This window comes from Stegostoma tigrinum, chromosome 31 (genome assembly GCF_030684315.1).
Source record: "Stegostoma tigrinum isolate sSteTig4 chromosome 31, sSteTig4.hap1, whole genome shotgun sequence".
Taxonomy (NCBI): domain Eukaryota; kingdom Metazoa; phylum Chordata; class Chondrichthyes; order Orectolobiformes; family Stegostomatidae; genus Stegostoma; species Stegostoma tigrinum.
The window spans coordinates 17,021,699-17,031,907 of NC_081384.1; positions in this window are offsets into that span (position 1 = coordinate 17,021,699).

Consider the following 10,209-nt stretch of genomic DNA (forward strand, 5'->3'; position numbering starts at 1 on the left):
GCCGTCACATTATTTAAGTAAAGACAATCAGAAAATGCCTTGTTGAATGTCTTAGTTGACCTTGCCTCCACAATGCTTCTAGGCAATGCATTTCAATTTGCTACAGGAAAAAAAACTCATCTCACACTTGCTTCTTTTGCAAAACACTTAAGCCGTACCCTCCATCTGTTTACCTGTGAGAACAGTTTCTCCCTACCCAGTTGGAATATATAATTTCCCTCTATCTCACCCCTTCCTACTGTCATCATGCTGATTCCCTCCCCTGTCACCATTGTTGTTTCCTTTTTCTCCATATTTATCTTCTTGCTTCTCTGTTTTTCCTTGTAGCGTCTCTTTTCTTTGTTGTTGTCTGCAGTGTATTGAAAATTGCACTGTGCATTTTGTCCACATGGGGCTACCCACACAACAGTGGAGAGAGTTGGCTAGAGATGATAATAAATGATTCATGTTGATCAGATCATGTCATTCTAAATGTCTCTGATTGAATATATAATATTTTCTATCCCATGGTCTACACGGTTCAAAAATAGCGAATGGCACAGAACTGTAAAACAGGGGCAGAAACAGCTGATGCATTTGATGGGGGCAGTAGTGAGGGAGGTGCAGGTGAGGAATCACAGAGTCATACAGCACGGAAACAGACCCTTCGGCCAACCAGTGGTTTGCTTAACATTTAGTGGACACATCATTCCTGTATCAATGTAGCCAATAATAAAACCATTGACACAAATAGCCAGAATTCTATCATTTTATTTTTAAACAGCAAAACATTGCACCAAAAAGGAACAAAAGACAAATCTCCAGTCAAGTAAATTTACAATATATTTCAGGATTTTTTTGTACTTCTATCACGACATACTTTGCAAATTCAGAAGTAAATACAGAAACTTCAAAATATAAAGGAATTACTCAAGTGTAAGGCTTCAGGAGCATGTAAACCTATACATCTTTAAAATAGATTTTAATACACCAGCTTGCAGTCTTTGCTTGCTGACTATCTAAACAGAATTATATACATGATGGAAGCGGCCACTTACATAAAATGGAAACATTTCAATCAGCTTGTCTCACTCAGAGTTCCACAGCAGATAGGCCACTCAACTCACAAATTATGCCCTAATGAGCTTAAGGCTTCTCCCAGCACCTTGGTTCTAAGCAAATCTGATTTGGGAACTGTTTTTTCTCAGCCAAGTCTTATTCGAAAATGTTTAGATATGTAATTAAGTGACACCAGCCTGGACTCTCAGAGAACCTTAACAGTTCATTCAGGAGTTTGCAAATCTGAGCTCAAAGCTAAAGGGCTGGAATTAAATTTTGATTTAAATCTCAGTTGAGTCACTGACTGCCTATGTCATAGTTGGGGACAAGGTTTTCCATACCACATGCAGTCAACAAAAATAGACCTGAAAAACAGAAACATAGTATGTTCAAGTTCTCACAATTTTGAGTCTAATAGTTTAAGTCTTCATTCTCCAAGCTAAGACATATGTATAAGGATACAGTATTAAATAATAACACACGCTTTTCCAAAAATACATATCAAGAATTGATTGTTCCTTTGAAGAATCCTGTGTTGGGAATTTGCCAAACATTGTGACAAACTATTGGAGGGACTAGGAGTAGTTGTGGTGTGAAAATTCCTTACCAACTTTCACATCCTAATCTTTTGAAGATTGATTTCTTACATGCAAGGCTAAACAAGCCCTTCTTTTTCTGGAATAAAATGAAGAACTATGGACAGTGAAGATCTGAAACAAAAACAGAAATTGCTGGAAAACTCAGCAGGTCCAGTGGCCCCCGTGGAGAGAAATCAGAGTTAATGATATGAATCCAGTGACACTTCTTCAGAACCTTCCTCAGTTCTGCCAGACAGACCTGCTGAGTTTCTCCAGCCATTATGGGTTTTAGCCCTGTTTTCTGGTGGCATGTATAGATCTTCCCACACCTGTTCAGAAAATAGTAAGTTCATAAATGACATATAAAAGGGACTTCAGGAAGGATTTGGAGACAGAGTAAAGCCAAATGGAAAATCTGTGGGGCAGAGGATGCGTAACCCACCTGAAAAATGAGACTGAAAGAAGGCCAATTTAACAAACAATTCTCTTACAAGGCAGAATCAGGAGAGATCTGGCTACAATCCTGCACAATCCCAAGTGCCACAGAAAGATGAGGCAGATTTTCTACCTGCTGAATCTGACTGTTTGGAATATCTAGATCCAAAGCACCCTCGTTCTGGAAATATCTGTCTAAGGCTTAGTTAGATAAAAACCAAGACCAATTCTTGGATTTTCTCTGAAATTTAAATGTAAAAGGACTTCCCTGTTAATTTATGAAACACAGGGCTTCCTTTCCAATCATGTCAACATGAAGTGAAGTGCCATAGAAGACTGTTGAGCCTGTGCGTACAATATTTTCTACTTATATAGAATAAGTATAATAAATCTATATTATTCCCCAAATACAACACACCGGGATAACAAAGTGTGAAGCTGGATGAACACAGCAGGCCAAGCAGCATCTCAGGAGCACAAAAGCTAACATTTCGGGATCTCAGATCACATTACACCGGGTCCAAGATAAGTGCTAACATCTTTTTAATACTAGTCTAGGGGTGAGGGGCAAGAGGAGAAAAAGGAGATGCAATGAAACCACCTCATGAAGCGGAGCTTAGTTGTTTAAAGGTTTTCCTATTTAAATGTCAAAAGAATAGTTCCTCATATTTGATGTTCTAGACACAATATTGCTTAGCTCCATTAGAAGATGCGTTCCCAAGAGAAATCAAACCTGTAAGACCACATTATTCTTAAAAGTGGAGATATCTCTATTTTGGAAATCTGCCCAAAATGTTTCAGAGACAGATTTGTTTTCCAGCAGCAAGTTTATTTGCTGTTGCCTAGATAGCCTGACATTTTTATTACTCTTTTCTTTAAAATGAAACATTGCTGTAAGTGCATTTGATGCCATCATTGTACTGTTATAGCTGCTGATGTGGTTAAATTTCTCGAGACATCATATCATCAGTAATGCCCTCCAGTTCTCTTTCTTATTCATAGAATTAACCAACTCAGATTACCTTGAGGCCGCAAGGCAGCAACATGGCAAGAAATTATCCCTTGTTTCCCTCACAGAATTCAACTCATTATTGCCCCCGTCAGTTTTTCTTTATTTATTCACTCCTTGATGGGAAGTGGGCATTATTGGCTGGATCAGCAATTATTAACCACTTTGAGAAGATGGTGACAAGCCTCACTCTTGAAGTGCTGCAGTCCATGTGCATCCACAGTGCTCTGAGGAAGGCAGCTCCAGGAGTTTGGCTCAGCAGCACTGAAGGGCAGTGATACAGTCAGGATAGTGGGTGGTTTGGAGTGGTACATGCAGGTGGCAGTGCAGCTATCTACTGCTCTTGTCCCTCTGGATAGTAGAGCTCCTGGTCTTGGAGGAGCCTGAGTGAGACATCATCATTATAATCTCATCTGGCTCCATCTAAGTCAATGCTGCATGTCTCTGCAGGACTGACTTCAAATTGGTTAGGGTATCACTGATGACAGTACATCTTTTACATGGACATGTGCTGAATGCGCCTTAGTACAATAAATACTTTGTCTCATTTCTTTCAAGGAGAAATATTGCTACATTGAGTCGACATCATTCTCACCTCATTGGCATCACACAGTAAGGATGAAATCAAACAAATTTTCGACTTCCAAACAAATATTTTTGTCTGAAGTAATGAACAACAATGATGAAATCTTCTAGAAGTCACAAGTTTAGTTCACCTCGTTTGTGATTTACAAATTACTTTTTCTTCTTAATTGTCCTAATAGGGATGAAATTCAAAGCGTTGTGACTCTGTTGTATTCACTACTTTTCCTGATGAACCCACTCAAACATTTAAGTGCAGTTCAATACAAATGTCAATGACTTCAATCCAAAGCAAAACATTAGGGGTACTGGAAATCGAAAATTAAAAATGGCTAAAAATGCTGGAAAGACAAAGAAGTCCTGGTAGTATCTGTGGAGAAGGAAACAGCGACGGTTCTAATATAACCAAATCATTGTCTTTGGCCTCAATTTTTGCCATTACAGAGAGCCTCTGCATCATTATGAAAATGATAGATGAGTCTAGAAATCAGAAGTCCTGTTCCCAAACACATTACTCACCATTTTGCAGAGATGAAATGGGGATGGATAATGTATTCACAGTTCACACAATGGCTGGTCACTGATATCATCAACTGCCTTCACTCAAATCCAATTTTGGTAGCTCAGGATTGTAAAACCCTAAATGCAGAGTAGTCATGGTAAGATCAAGTCTGAATTTTGTGCATTTCTTTGGTTCACTAGGGCAGGCAATCTTTGGATATTATTCCAGGACATTTTTAGGGCAGGTCAGATGCCCTTTGTAATTGTTAATTCAAGAAATAACATTGTCATTGATGATCCAAGTATTTCAGTTTTTTTACTGCTAATCAGGGGTTACTGGAAGATATCACTGTGCAAATCATCAAAATATTGTTACTTTATATTCGCACCCCGTACATTAACAGTGCATAAGCTAAGGCTCATTAGAACTATCCACAGACCTGTCAAAATTAACCACCGAAATAAACTGTTTAAAATAACTATCAAAGGGGATTGTCACACTGTGAAGGTATTCAAAATCATTGCCCTTTAAACCTTTGGGGAAAAGAGCCTGCCTGCAGTGTATAAAAATAATTATTGCTTTCTATTACACTCTATTGACAAAGCCGTAGGGTTTCCATTACTGGCTTATTGCTCCATGACAGATCTCGCACCCTCGATTATCACAGTAGGGAGCCTCCCAATTCACAGTCTGATTAACAGTTACAGGTAGTTACAGCGGTTTGAAGTAAAACTACAAATTCCAATTCTTGTTGTTGTAAGGGGCTGTGCACTTGAATTACAAGTTTGTTCTTGCAAGGCATAATGTAGTTGAAGGAACATAAATTTAGTGAATGGGTTTGTGTCAATGGATGTCTTCTTCAATACAGTGAACTTGACAAGAGATAGTTACAACGTCATTCTATTGTGTTTCTGTATGGGTTCCTACGCTTTGCCCATGTGGATACAGGCTGACTTGTTATACTTGGCTAAGGTGGTGAATGGGGGACATTGGTTGGCACTAAACTGACAAAGGCACTAAAAAGCATTATATGAGTGGGTATGGTGCCATAGGATAGCATGTGGGTTTCTGAAGGCATACAGGGCATAGATTGATACGGAGGGTATGAGGGGATTTAGGGTAGGTAAGAAAGCATGAGGTGGCATGGAAGAGCACAAGGAGGGAGTTGGATGGTGAGACGGGAGGGCTGAAGGGATATTTTAAAACTTATTCTCTCTTTAAATATTTTGGACATATTACTGGAGCTTCGACACAAGCTTTCCACCCAGTCCACCTTCCCTGACTGCTAATATAGTAATCTCCTGCCTTCCAGCCCAGATGAAAATCTGATGGCAAGATAGCCCTTTTTAAAAGTTGGGTTCATCGAGCCGTAAATTGGCAAGTGATTCATGGGTGAAAAGCCAGACCTCTGTTTGTCTCTTCAATGATTCCGCTAGATCTACTGAGTACTTCCAGCATTTAACAGCCTGCAACACTAACCCCTTTTCTCTATGTTCCTAACATTGTGTTTTTATTTCAGATTTCCAGTATCTGTAGTATTTTGCTTTTGTTTTAGTGAAACATATCTGCTTGTTTAATGATGATACATTGTTTTGTCCATTTGTCCACACTTTCTTTAGTGATGGATATAAATCTCAGTTTCTCTGCTGCTGATTTAGAATCATTGGAGAAAAGGAGGAGGAGAGGGGACCTAATTGAGGTATACAAGATAATGAGAGGCATAGATAGAGTTGATAGCCAGAGACTATTTCCCAGGGCAGAAATGGCTAACACGAGGGGTCATAGTTTTAAGCTGGTTGGAGGAAAGTATAGAGGGGATATCAGAGGCGGGTTCTTTACACAGAGAGTTGTGAGAGCATGGAATGCGTTGCCAGCAGCTGTTGTGGAAGCAAGGTCATTGGGGACATTTAAGAGACTGCTGGACATGCATATGGTCACAGAAATTTGAGGGTGCATACATGAGGATCAATGGTCGGCACAACATTGTGGGCTGAAGGGCCTGTTCTGTTCTGTGCTGTACTGTTCTATGTTCTATGTTCTAATCCAACATGTGTGCTAATGTCAATGGTGACTGTGTTTAAAGGAAATATTTATTCAACCAGCCACAAATTCCTTCATGTCAGAAGTTTAATTTAGCAGGTTGCGCCATCAAACTTGAAATCCGATGTAACATTTACAACAACATTCACCTTCACGATTTCAGAGATGTCAATTTTACCTGGAAACCATTCTGCCTTGCATGTCAACCATTGTCATCAGCAATGGCTCTGTAGTAGAATTTTACTAGGCAAGAACTGATCACTTCATTTGTGACCTTACATTTTTATTACTTATCTATGAAATAGCCCCAATAATTGTGATTGATGGGATTATCAGTGAAATGTCTTGTAACTTTCACAGAATATTTGGAACACTATAGCCCAGAGAGCCGTGGATGCTCAGTCACTAAATATATTCAAGGCTGATTCAGACATTTTCTTAAAAAGTAGCAGAGCTGTGGGGAACAGGCAGGAAGAGAAGTCGAGGCCACGATTAGATCAGCCAAGATCTTACTGAATGTTGGGGCAGACCCAGCAGTCTTATATTCTTGACTTCTGCTTCCATATATTCATTTCACCATCTGTTGTTTAAAAACATGTCAAATTCTATTGTAAACCAAATACTGCCATAAACAGGAAGCCAACCCAAATCAAATCAGGTGGGGCTGGAAGAACATCTACAAATTTTGATCAAAATTCCAGACTTAAAATAAAAAAGGAATAAAGGATTAATGCTGCAGTTAATATTTCTCCCCCCACAAATTATGGATTGTCAAATAATATTACAGGATTAATAAACAGTATTAAGCAAACTATTCTTGCCTGAATTTAACACAAGCAATGTACACAACACATTCACCTGTTGGTGAATACCATCTTTCTCATATTCAGGAGAGGTACGTGTTTCCTATGTTTGGAGAAAGATGAAAAAGTGCAGGCAAATTTATAAGGTTAGTCTAAGAATAAACTCATTTTTTTTTCTCTCTACAGAATCATTGCCCTTGTTGGTCAATGTAGGGAATACCTTCTACTTGCTGATGAAGTCACAATGATAACAATAGTTTCCCTTGATAATTCTTTAGTTCTTTTTACCTTTCCAGCACACGAAGAGGGAATCTGACAATAATTAGACCATCTCTTTTAGCATCCTATTAGTGATTTCAATCAATGACTTAATTTCTTGTTACAGTAAAAGGCTCTGTTACGTGCCCTTAATTAGAGGAATATTGGAAGAGTGTCATTTCTGTTACAAACTGCACCTGGCTAATATTTTCAAGGCTATCGGCAATTCACTCAGACTATAGAAAGGAACTATGGCTCAAATTGTAAACTGACAAATATTAACATGATTCTGAATGGTCTGATTCATTCTAACTTCATTGGCTGTGTTTCAACAATTATCAGAAGTGAGTGAGCAAGTGCATTAGTGCCTCCAGTTCACATTCTTCAGTCATACATGTACTATTCATTACCAAGTTAAAATCTGCATAGAGTTTCAAGAAGTGTTTTAAAAGAAGTTCGTACTTCCAACCAATTATCCTTTCCTTCAGGGGTCTGTATTGGCATTTGAATGCTGCTCTTCTGCTGTGCTGAACTAGACTGTCTCTGAGACTGTGGCTAGGATTTTAAGATTCAGAAGCCATCTATAAATGGTGAATATCTGACAACTATAGAAAAACATGCTACAATCAAATTTCTCATCCATGTCTATTCAAAATGTTCAATTATCTTGTGATCACCACTTGCACTTATTGCTTTATAGACCAGAGTAATTTTGTTTTGTCCATTCATTCAGAATAAATAAAAACTTGCTCTTTTTTTGTTGGGTGAAGGAATATAGCTTTAGTATATTTGTCAGTTTACAGTTACAGTATTAGCAAACATCAAAAAAGGGAAGACAAATTGTTCCTCGCTGTTCATTAAAAGTCAACAAACATTTTTCAATGTAACTAAAATGTGAAACATCTTCACATACATGTTCAAATACATTATGTATAATTATATTTCTGGACTATTTGTGTGCCATTTTAAAGGACTGTGACAATCAAGAACTATGTCAATACATTTCATTGTTTGATTAATAAAATGGGTACTTTGTTTTACTGAAACCACTAAGAAATCACTAAAGTCAACCACTGACTCATTTTCCAACTGAATCCTACAGCATTCCTGCTCAGCTGGGCACCCTGTTCAGTGATTAGCCTTCACTTTTGTTCAGGTTAGTGTTACAGTCCCCCTGACTGCTCCTGAACCACAGTGATTAGAGTTATTTGCACATGGAGCACTAATCTACCAGTGTAAGGAATGTTAAAGACTGCTGTGAGGTTATGAAGGCGAGGCAATTAAACACAATATTGGTGTGCACTGTTTGATTAAGTTAGGTAACACTAAATTAAGAATTGGTTGAATACCACTTTTTTTGCATCGTAACAGGTGAAACCAACAAGTTTCTGAAAGAGGGGAAACTGCTCAGCTCAGCATTTTTTTCACATTTCCTTGAAATATTGACTCATCCTAGTTTACTGTTTTATGAACGAATACTGGCATCTTCCAAGTGTTGGTCACTACAGTCAACACAATGTATCCTTACGATGGCCGCATACATGCAACTGCCTCTTGATAGAGATCATGAGAAGAAACCTCAGCTGCTTTTATTGCACGCCCCACTCCCCCCTCACCAGGGCTGCTGAGGTCACCTGCAGAAGCTCACTGCCACTTTTGATGGGAGACATTTACTCAGCACAGAACCTGGCACCCCCATGGTTTAAATAATTCTTAATAGGTGCTGCTGATACCAATCAGGCAAGGAATTATTGTTTTAGCATCATTTACAATCATTATCTGTCATATGATACTATATAAAATGGGGGGTATGCATGTAAAGAAAGAGCCCAATCAAGCTTAGCAGATATTGAAAATGACTGGATAATTTTTGAATTCAACAACTGGATCCAAAACCCCACTGTACATTCCTGCTAGTGAAGTCACAGGCTCCCCTACTGTTTATAATTCGAACACACATATGCAAATAATAATTCAAGACTCTTGTCATATCTAGTTAAACTTAAGTACAAATAGTTTGATATTTCTCAATTAGTGAGCAGCACCAACAAACAATCTAGATTGTGAAACATAACCACTTGATGCTTATTTTTAAACGTTATGGTCAGACACAGCAATTTAGTGAAGGTTTGCAGAATTGGCTATGGACCTTTAATAAATACTCACTGATCTGGCCGTTTAGGAAAAGGGAAAACTTGCATTTACATAGTGCCCTTCGTAATCACCAGACCTCCCAAAATGTGTGACAAACAAAAAATTACTTTTGTAGTTTAATCACTATCTTATATAAGAACAGTGGCAGCTACTTGCACACAAGTTCCCTTAAATAGCAGTGTGATGGATCCAGTTTGCAATCGAGGCATAGGCTCTAATGTCTATTTCACAATAATAAGAATAATATCTTTGAGATGACAATGCATAACTCTAAGGATAGGAAAAATTTCCTGAGTTATAAGCCTGCATTTCTACAATAGAAAGCATCTTTGTAGGGCCTGTGTTGGCTTGTAAAATAAAGAACATTTTAAATATATAATTGATTCAAGTACAGAGCATTACAATAGAAAATGTTTATGCATATTTACATGGACTTGAAATAAAATTAGTTAATTCAAACTTTAAATTACTTCAGAGTACACGGAAGTGCTGTCTATAGATTACCACTAAAAAGTGTACCTTACATTTGTATTTGGCAAGCCCATTTTATAACTTATCAATTATATTAATTAAATTTTGAACTGAGCCAGGACTGAACTTCTATTAGCTTGATATCACAATGCTGGTGAAAAACATGCCTTGTACACGATATTGATTTACAAGGTAGAAATATGAGTTACATTAGATCTTAACAAACTAAATCAGAAAATTCACCAAAGTTAAAACAACAAGACCCTTCATGCCAATCTGTATATGCTTTCCATGGTTTCAGGAAAACGTAGGTTGCAGCAAACAGTAATACGGCAAGCA